The following is a 10,609-nucleotide window of genomic DNA, read 5'->3' as shown; positions in this document are numbered from 1 at the left end:
TGCTTTTATACTGAGATGAGCAAACTTCATTTGCCTTTGGAGGATGCTGGCCATACCTGCCAGCCAGCCAATTTCTTTTCTGGAAGATGTTCCAGAACAAAGCCCTAAGGTCTGTTCTCCAAATCCCTGCTTAATCACAGAATAGGCTGAGTTGGAAAGGACCCATCAGGATTGATTCCAAGCCCTGGCCCTGCACAGGACATCCCAAGAATTGCACCATGTGCCTGAGGGAATTGTCCAAACACTTTTTAATTCTCCTTATGTCAGAATATCAGAATATATTGTAATGGCTTCACTTAAACAACAGACAATTGCAACATTTTTTAAAAATTGGCAATATGAATGTAAGGAATTGAATATTTATTTCCTGACCTTTTTTTTTTTTTTTTTTTTTTTTTTTTTTTTTTTTTTTTTTTTTTTTTTTTTGTTAAGGTTACACTTGGTAGGATGCTTTTCTACAAGTGTCTGAGTTTGGGCTGGTTCTTTCACAGCACCAAGCTGGCAGGAAATGCTCCTGGTGGATTGAAGTAGCAGGAAGGTGGGTTGGAGCAGGATCCAGGAAATCCAGGCAAACTGCTCCATCAAGTGTTGAGAGGTAAAACTGGCACTGCAGGACTCTAAAAACACCACAGGTCAGTCTTGGGCCTGAAGCAAAGTGACTGCACGTGTCCAGTACACATCAAACGTGCAGAATCTCTACTGATCTTCATAGGGCCTGGCTCCACTCTCAGCTGCACAGCATATTATGGGATGGTCTTCATTTTAATTTGATGTTTACTCCCTTAAAAATATCCACTGCAGTAGCCAGTAAATCTGATCTTTTTTATTTCTTCCCCAACAGTTCAAATAAAAGCAGATGTTTTACATATATGCACATCAAATGTATGGTTCAAAAATAAAGCTTTACTTGCTTTCCTATGAAATGGAACAATAATTGTTGGGAGATTTGTAGGGAGAGAAAACTAAGCAGTTGTTTTATCTTGAATTTTAAGACTATATTTAATTATTCTGTTATATGTTGACAGATATGAAGGCTGGTCTGCTTGTACAAATCTCACTGAAATAATATTTACACTTAGATATTCAGGCTTTCTTGCTTTCACAGTGGAAATTTGAACCCTTCTGACCTGAACCTTTATTTTACTTATTCATTTAGGATATCTGCATTGCTCACTGCTTAGAGAAAGTTTGCCATTTGCATGGTTGCATGGTAAGTCTACCATCTACAAGTAGACCTTGATTTTTATACAATTTTTTTTTGCCAAAATGAGTCTACTCTCACACAGCCACTTGAATCAATTGAGGTAAATTTTACTTTAAGGTTTTGGCTTCTAGGGCTTTCTGTGGAGAAACTACACTGAAATGTTATTGCAACTTCATAAGAGAATAAAAATTTTATTAAAATCTTTGTTGAAAAATCCAGCTAGTAAATGAATGGGATTAATGTAGTATAACCTGATTTTTTTAAGCAAATGCAGTGCTAAGAAGAATTGATTTTTTTGTAAAAAGAGGTAAGAACTTTCAAATGTTTTTAAAAATGTCATTGCTGTTTAGATTTAAAAGCTTTCTGATAGAGACGTTTTTTGCTGTTTGGTTTTTTTTTTTTTTTTTTGGTTTTGTTTGTTTGTTTGTTTGTTTGTTTGAGTGACAGAAAATTCTCTCTTCTACTATTTTTGCTGAAAGCCATTGAGCTTTAGGCTGTTTCTGCCTTTTCCCCAGGGGCTGTCCCAGGATTTATTTTATCTCGTCCTGACTGGTACCTTCAGGAGCACCAGAACTTTGTGGAGTCATGGAGTCATTTAGATTGGAAAAGACCTTAAAGATCATAGAATCCAGCCATAACTCTTCTGATGTATTGCCTCCATCCCCAAATACTGAGACTGGGGGACTGTACAAAACCTAAAAATTTCCTTAAAAGCCTCATAAACAAGTGTCTGATATTCACAAGCAGGTACAACTCAGGGTGTGCTCCCTCTTCACTCCTGCACTCTGTTAGCAAATATGTATCAATAATATATTCTATAAATAATAGACATTTTATTAAAATATTGTCAAATCCCACCTTTTTTGTAAATGCAAGTTATAACCATGGTATGAGAGCAATCCAATATGAGTAGCACTGTGAGTTTCTGTACCTCTTTAAAAAAATGTACATGTTCACCAGCACCTAAAGCCTTCCCTGAATTTTGAGTTGGGGAGAAAATTATTAGTGTATAGAGAAATAAATAGCAACCAACCCTAACTTGTTTCAGAAAAGGCTTGGAGAGGGAGTTACCAGCTTAGTACCTTTTGCCTTCAGTGGGGTGCAAAAATTTGGATGGCTTCAGGTGCCTCCCTGAATTGTTTGGGTTTGTGTTGAATTTGTCAGCATTGATGAAAACCAGCCTGATGGAGAGACTGGTAATTGCTGGGGGACCCTGGCAGCAGAGAGCAAAGAAAAGGATGGTGAGTCAATGCAGAGTGATACTGTTTTTAATCTAAAATCCCAAAAACCCCCTCCACTACTATGCAGAGTAACAGGTGTAACCACAAGCTTTCCTAGGTCTCTCCCCCAGCCCAAGCTAATTTAGTCTTCTAAGCCTATGGAATGAGTACAACATGATGGAGCCAAAATTTATGAAAAAATATCCATGTTAATATAGGCTGTAAAATAAAACGAAAGCTGAAGTAAAACAGCTTTTATTCACATGAAAAAATAAACCTGTTAGCTCTGATAATCAATTAAAATATTATAGAATCAAGCAATCACAGATGTAGAAGCTTATCCTCCTTTAAGTCATTATAAATCACATCCTTTCCTAAATCTCTCTATTCCCTTTCATTGCTTACATTATAATCCCTGTCCGGGTATCATTTCCATTGCTGAACACACTGTTTGCCAGTCCGTTTATTAAGGTTTGTCTTGATAGTGCCAAAACAAATGCTCCTTTTCAAAGATAAAAGGAAGGCTAATATTAAAACAATAATTTCACCTCTTTGCTGGCAGAGCCTACTTATTGAAGAAATTGGCACATGGAATCTCTGAGGTGACAGGGAATTAGTGTGTCAATAGGAGCCTGCTTTGAAGTTGACCCACACTGTTCTTGGTGGTGTTGGGTATACCCTGTCTCTTGCAATAGGATGTGGGGAAAGAGAACTGTTTGGGGCAGGAAGCAGCTAACAATGAAAGTGTTCTGGTTTTCGTGAAGAGACTTTACTGAAAAAAAGGATGCAACATGTAGGAGACACAAAAAATAAAGGCAGAAAAATCACAGCCTTGAGACTAGTGACAGGACGAGAGGTAATGACTTCAACCGAAGGAAAGCAGGTTTAGATTAGATATCGGAAATTCCTTACTGTGATGGTGGTGAGACATTGGAAGAGGCTGCCCAGAGAAGCTGTGGGTGCTCCATCCCTGGATGTGCTCAAGGTCAGGCTGGATGGGGCTCTAAGCAGCCTGCTCCAGTGGAAAGTATCTCTTCCCAAAACAGTTCTTTGGAGCTACATCATCTGTAAGGTTCCTTCCATGACTGAGAAGAACAACAAAGAGGCATTAGAGGGCATGGGGCAGTTAAAGGAAATGTGTAACCCTTGGGTTTGTTCAGGAGGGCTTTGGTGACATCAGACTTACAGCAGTGATGTCAGCAAAGTGCCCTGAGTAGTGAGAGGGCAGTAGGGCTGAGAGCATTACTTGCCATAGTGAGGAGTGCTCCAAAATATTCCAATGGAAGCAAACACTTGTATTACACCCAAAACTGCTGCCACTTCAGTTGAAACCTGGGGGAAACATGAGCCTAACAGCTTAACAACCCTCCTGATTTATATGCAAAAACTACTGCGAACAAGAAGCAGAGCTCCTAAAAACATGACTTAAACCCAAGCCTGAGAACAGATGAGGTGTAAATGAAATGTGTTCTGTTTTCCTATGGTTTAGCTGGTGGCAGACAAAGCCAGAGCCAAGGAAAGCTGACAAGCCACACTAGGGCTCAGGGGTCTGAGCACTGGGAGACAGAAGCTGCTGCTAAGTGGGAAGGCTTTTGAACCCAGAGCACTCTAAATACCATTTCAGCTTGAAATGCTCAAATTTCATGAGAGCTTGATGAAACAAAACCTAACTAACACTTCATCCAAATATGTACTTTTTGTATACAAAATACATATGCAAGGGAACTTGAGGAAATGGCATGATGTGGGCAGGGGACGTTCAGGCTGGATATCAGGAAAAGGTTCTTCATTCTGAGGGTGGCTGGGGACTGGAACAGTTCCCCAGGGCAGGGGTCACACACCAAGCCTGGCAGAGTTCCAGAAGCATTTGGACAATGCTCTGGGACACATGGTGGGATTCTCAGGGTGCCCTGACCAAGAGTTGGACTCAATGATTCTGGTGGGTCCCTTCCAACTGAGCAGATTCTATGTTTCTATAAATCTGATTGCAGCAAGAACAAGATGAGCAATGTTCCCTTTTTGCATGGATAAGCCTATTTAAAATAAAAACCACAAATAGCTCCAGTTTATGGCACACAGCTGATAGATCACTATGGTTGGACATGGATGGGCATCAGAAAAAGTGTCAGTTTCATCTCTAGTTGACAAAACCATTAGGAATAACAGCACTTGAGATAAAGAAATAGGTCAAGATGAGGTAGCATGGGGGAACTATTTAAAGGGAACAGTCAAGTGTCTTCCTATGGAATTGCATTTTGCTTCACATTAAATGGGAAACTGTATGCTCTTTGATGTTCCAAACTGCCTTTAAAGATGAAGCCAGATAAATGATAGATGGTTCAAGGGTTTGCCGCTGGAATGGTAAAGGTGGCCTCAGTGGTGTTTGTCAATAGATACAAACTGGTATTACATTTCCATTACAGGCTGGTAATCTGGACATGGAGAAAGGACTGTCCATAGCTCCAAAGAGATTTACAGTAGATCAGAGAAAGGAAGTGTTAAAAGTGGAGTGAAAAGGTTGAGCATAGTGTTTGTATTAATGTAACTGCACTGATTTTGGTGCCATTCTTTCAGATTTTTCTCTTAAGTATGTCTGTTGGGGTTTATCACTGGGGAATTACCAATATTTAATTTAGAAATATATTTTTGTTCTTGTGACAGAAAATGAAATATAATTTATCATCAGATTTGTAAACCTGGGTTTGCAGTATGGAACTTGGAGAAGAATGCATGTTCCTAACAGTCAAGAGGAATTGCTTAATGGGTTGTCTGGCATTGGTATGAGCTCTCCAGGTAGGTGGTGGAATCACCATCCCTGGAGGTGTTCACTGCCACTGGATGTGGCATTTAGTGCCATGGTCTAGTTGACAAGGTGGTGATGAGTCAAAGGCTGGACTTGATCTCAGGGGTCTTTTCCAACCCAAGTGGTTCTGTGATTCTGTGATCCTTGGCACACTCACAGGTTTTCTTCTGCTTTGTAAAAATCCCTCCGAACTGATGGGACATTCTAAACTAAGTGTAGGGGTAAAGGGATGAGATTTCAAGCCTTTTTGAGTTGCCATCACATTGGTTACATTTTAAAAAGTCTAATTTTTAAAGAAATGTGACTGGAGAAAGAATTTTTTTCAGATTGCTCATCAGATAATTGGTGTGGAGCTACATTTTGTGACTGCAAATGATTAGTAAGGCAAGACCACAGTTTCCCTGAGATACTGGATGGGTGTTTCTGGCAGTCCTCTCAATGAAACCCTGTTTTTATTAAATTCCTTGTCTCTAAATGTAACAAATTCTTATGTCAAGGTTGATGTGACTCCAGCATTTCCTAACTACAGCCCTGCCCCAAGATAGTAAGTGAGCTATAAATTCTCAGCTTTTTCAGGACTAGGTTGAATTGGCTGAGAAGTTTCATTTGAAAAAACATTTTAGTCATAGTTTTTCCTGCCTACATGAAGACTCAAGCATCTTGATGCCCCATTCATTTAATGGAGCCATTGGCCATTCAGTAATACTGAAAGCTGCTCCCAAGCTACTTCAAGTGAGTAATTTCAAACTAACAGTGCAATAAATCTTTCCTAGAACATACACAGACCACTGTAAAGAGGTATGTGAATTCCCAGTTCTTTTCTTGAAAATATTAACAATGAGATTGTTTAGTTACATTTCTGGAGGAAATAGAAATTAAATTTTTAACATTCTCTTGACCTGGAAAGTGTTAAGTTTTCTGCTTTTAAATGCATCTCTCTGCTGTAGAAGGAAGGCTATCTGAGTTGATAACTCAGTTTGAGATGTTCATGGCAAGGGAAGAGTTGGTCTAGTGATGAGCACCACGTGTTCAGCACTGAAAATGCTGCTCTGACCTTTTCCTGGCATGCCCGCTCTGAACAGAAAGATATTTTGACATTTTTAATGTGATATGAAATGATATGGATATCCTCTTGTGAAATACAATGAACTTACGTGTTTTATGTCACTCTGCTTTGAGACAGCTGGAGCTGAAAATGGGCTGTAACTATAAACACCATTAGTCCTTTTTTTTTTTTCATCTGTGTGGAGCACAGCCACCCCTATTCCTGTGCTTTTGGACCCATAAGGATGACAATTTACCTGCCCCACCTGCACTCTATAGGAGCATTGAATGGTTTGGTCAGGTAAACTGAGGCACCGGTGGCTGGGCTTTTGTTGTGTTATGGTTTCTTGGATGTGCAAAAAAAAAAGAGTATTAATTACTGCTTATGCCCTAAGATTTTTATGAAAAGGTTATAAGAGATCCTCCAGGTTGTGGGAAGGATGACCAAGGTGGTGAGGGGTCCAAGGTGGACATGTGCAGTGTGATGGAGCAGTTTCCTGGGCTTCCATCACAGCAGCAGTGAAGGCTGCTGCCCTAACTTGGCCACCATCTGCAGAGCCAGCACTGGGGAACACCAATGTGGCCGGCAGGAGGGAGCTGCAGCCCTTCCAGCAGGTTTTGGAGAGCTGCTGGGAGAAGCCCTGGCTGGTGGAGAGTGTTCAACACAAGTGCACTGTACCCAGATGAACCCCCCAGCACAGCAGCTACTTTAAGCACTCCCCAAACTCCCCCAAAAGAAGGGATCACCCAAAAGCAGCTTCTAAAAGCCTTTTGCAGTCATTAGTACTGTCCCATGCTGCAATGAGCATGTCCACATCTCTGCAGTGTGCTCACATTTCAAAGGCAGTGCTCCTAACCAGCTGCATCTCAAGAAATCGAGCAATTTTTTACAATTTTTTGTTCTTTCTTTCCTTTTTTTTTTTTTTTTTTTTTTTTTGAAGATACCATGCCAAGTCTTTTGAAATGAAAGCTGGGGCAGGCCTAGTGGAGATTAATGTAGGAAAAATGCTGCTGGCTTGATAAGCCACAGATGTCTGTGAGATTTGTGGAGGTTGCTGACAGCTTGTGATGGTTTGCAGCTTGTGAGGTCCCCCTGCTCCAGGACCACGGATGTGCTCAATCCATGGCTGGAGGTGCAGGCCAGGGCTTGGCCCAGCATGGTGCTTGGGTGAAGGGTTTGAGAAGACCTGGAAGAAAAAAAACTGGTCTGGACCCACTCTGTCATTGCAGAGTTTTCTTAAGTGCTGCACCTATTTATAAAAAAAAATATTTATAAAAAAAATATTTTTTTTTTTAATAATCTCAGTATTGGCAACTGTTTTTATAATAGTGTAATGGGGAGACATGGTGAAAATCTGTGAAAGCATAATATGGTGATGGAAACTCAGGCTATTGCACCAACCTTGGAAAATTGGAAAGGTGACTTATGTTGGTGGAATAATTGCTAGCAGGTGGACAGGAGTTTGGCTTCTGTTAACACTGCATACTTAATAAAAACGATGCAACTTTTTTCAGGTAAGACTTTCATTGAGTCCTGTTAGCTGGTACCAGTAACACCAATGAATTGACAGAAATTTTTTTTCTTGCTCTTTTTAAACCCAGGATTGTCCTGTCATCAAACACTGCCACAGGAGCAGTGCAGAGTGTGACAGAAGGTCCCTCTGTTAGAATGTGGGCTGGTCTGGCTTTGTTTTTCAACAGTTACAGATGATCGCATATACAAAAATTCAATAAAATTCATAATTTCTTGACATTGAGCACACATGTAGACTGCATCATTAGTGAGATGCTGCCAGTTAGACTATTTGTGGAACAAAACTCTGTTTTTTCATGACATCAAGGCTAAATACTTCACTGACTTGTGGGCACACATGAAGTTATCCCTCACATGCTGCCAGTGACTCCTCATGCAGAAATCCCCTGGGAGTCTCATCCTCTGCTCAAATTAAGGTTCTTCTGAAGCTGCATTCTTGCATGCCCTGATATTGTATGCTCAGGTTTATTTTATGCAGATAATTAAATTAAATCTGTTGTGAGTTTTAATTTTGAAGTGACTTTTTTTATCACCTTGATATACCTTAATGGGTCCTGATGATTATATGCTACTTGTTGGTACCAGTACTTTCCACATCTGGATAACAGGAATTGGTACAATCTTTGTCCTAAAAGTTTTGGGAAAATGCAGAAAATTGCTTTGCCAAAATGTTATGAAAATAATTTGAACCAAAATAGCCTTTGGGGATTTCTGGGATATTTTTTTTCAGGTTTTTTTTCCTGGTGTTTTTGGTTTTTGTTTTGTTGTTTGTTTTGGTTTAATTTGTTTTTTTCCTCAGAAAAACAAGAAGGTTTTCTGTAAAATTTTGATAAGGCAAGGAAGTAAATCCCTAAATAGCAATTTAAATTCAGCATTACCTATAACAAGAATTTATGCATGCGCTTGTAAACAAATTAGCAAAGAACCAGGCCTCTCTTGTCATCTTTGTAATAGTGTATTTTTATTCCTGCTGACATCCTGTGTTGCTCACCCAGGCTGGTACCTTTTGCCTTGTGTCTAATCAACACCTCTTGGTAGAATTCAGAGACAGCTGATATTTAGCATATATATTTTTATTGGAAAAACTTGTACACTGGTAGCTCACATAAGCTGATTGAGGCAGCTAAGAAATAATTTCCATTAATGATAGGAAAACTTTTATTCCATGTACCCTCAAAAGTAGCAATAGTTTTAGGGGAATTTGGAAGGAAAATCACAGAAGAGTTTGGGTTGGAAGGGACATTAGAAATTATCTCATTCCAACCCTCATGGTCAGGAATACCTTGCACAGGGCTGCTCAAAGCCCTGTCCAGGCTGGCCTTGAACACTCCCAGGAATGGGGCATCCACAGCTTCTCTGGGCAACATCTTCCAGTATCTCACCACCCTCACAGTAAAGAGCTTCTTCCTAAAATCCAACATAAATATGTCTTCTTCCAGTTTAAAACCATTCCCCCTTGTCTTGTCACAATTTCCCCATGTAAAAGCTGCTCTCCTTTCTTTCACAGGCTCCCTTTAGGCACTGGGAGGTCTCCCTGGAGCTTCTTCTCCAGGCAGAACAGCTCTCAGCCCAGTGTCATAACCAGCAGTGCTCCAACCCTCTGATGGTCTTGCTGGCTCTCCTCTGGACCTGTCTAACAGGTCCACCTCTCTCTCCAGGTGGGCAGAATTCAAGGGATGCTGCACGAGGGCAGAATCCCTTGAGAGACTGGGAGGCCAGTGCAGACTGAGGCAAAGAATTCACTGAGTACCTCAGCCTTCTCCATATCTGTAGTCACCAGTTCTCTTTTCTCATACCCATCCTGTTCACTCTCCTTGGCCTTTCCTTTCTGACCTATGTGCTTACAGAATTCCTTCTTGTCATTCTTCACATCCTTTGGCAAGTCCTATTCCATCTCTGCCTTAGCTTTTCTGATCTTGTACCTACACATCCAAACTATGGCTTCAGTTACCCAAAATATTTGAGTATTTGAGGAAGAAAGTTGAAAATTCTTTCATTTCAATTCCTCTGTAAAATAAAAAGTTTCAAGCATTTTCTTTGGAGGAGGTGAACAGAATGGAGACTGGCTATGTTATATAGCATATTACATATCAAATGATCTAGAGCCTCTAGATCTTCACCATATCCTGTGCTCACAGTTTGGGGTGGGAGAGATGGGGGGATTAAAAGTGCTATACACATGATCATCTGATATTTTTGCTTATGAGCACAAAAAAGCCTGGTATAGCCATAATAAATACCTTCTGTCACTTAGTGCTACCATGATATCAACAAAGGGAACTCTGATATCTGCATTTGCAAAGGGTGAACAGAGACAGTGATCAAGTGAGTTCCAGGGAATTATCTTATTGTCAGCTCTTCTGTTTGTGGCTTGTGGACATCTCCTGCTCTTGTTCACTTTGTGGCACTTGTGGGGCTCTTGGTAAACCTCACACACCAAGTTATTATTTAAACTCCTGTATCCTTGTGTAGCATTTGGAACCATATTCAAAACATTATTTTTCTTTACCCAGGGGGCTAAACAATTACTTTATCAGTTGTAGGTTGGTGTGTGCCTCTGCAGGGAAATCCATCACTGTAATAATGTAAATTCAGCTCTAGGAATTCTGCAATGCACAGCAGGGTGAAAACACCCCCCCCCCCACCCCCACCCCCCCCCCGATTTGGGATGGGAATGTTGGGAATGTGCCTCCCTATCTTCAGGCAAGGCTTCTTTAAGGTAGCTCCTCTGTTGTGCCAAGCCAGATTATTCAAGGCTTTATTGTGTGAATCTGTAGTATAAGATATAAGCACGCTTTAATGAG

At 40.4% G+C, this 10,609-nt stretch overlaps 1 long non-coding RNA gene across 1 annotated transcript; it reads left to right on the top strand.

Moving 5' to 3' along the window:
• Positions 1 to 518: 518 nt before the first annotated feature.
• On the top strand, positions 519 to 9,406 carry LOC110468083 (uncharacterized). The gene is made up of 3 exons (XR_002464997.2): positions 519 to 538; positions 1,157 to 1,210; positions 9,313 to 9,406. It is a non-coding gene; the product is annotated as an uncharacterized LOC110468083 (long non-coding RNA).
• The last annotated feature ends 1,203 nt before the right edge of the window (positions 9,407 to 10,609 follow it).

This window comes from Lonchura striata, chromosome 6, assembly GCF_046129695.1.
Source record: "Lonchura striata isolate bLonStr1 chromosome 6, bLonStr1.mat, whole genome shotgun sequence".
In the NCBI taxonomy this organism is placed as follows: domain Eukaryota; kingdom Metazoa; phylum Chordata; class Aves; order Passeriformes; family Estrildidae; genus Lonchura; species Lonchura striata.
This window is presented reverse-complemented; position numbering and strand designations above follow the sequence as displayed.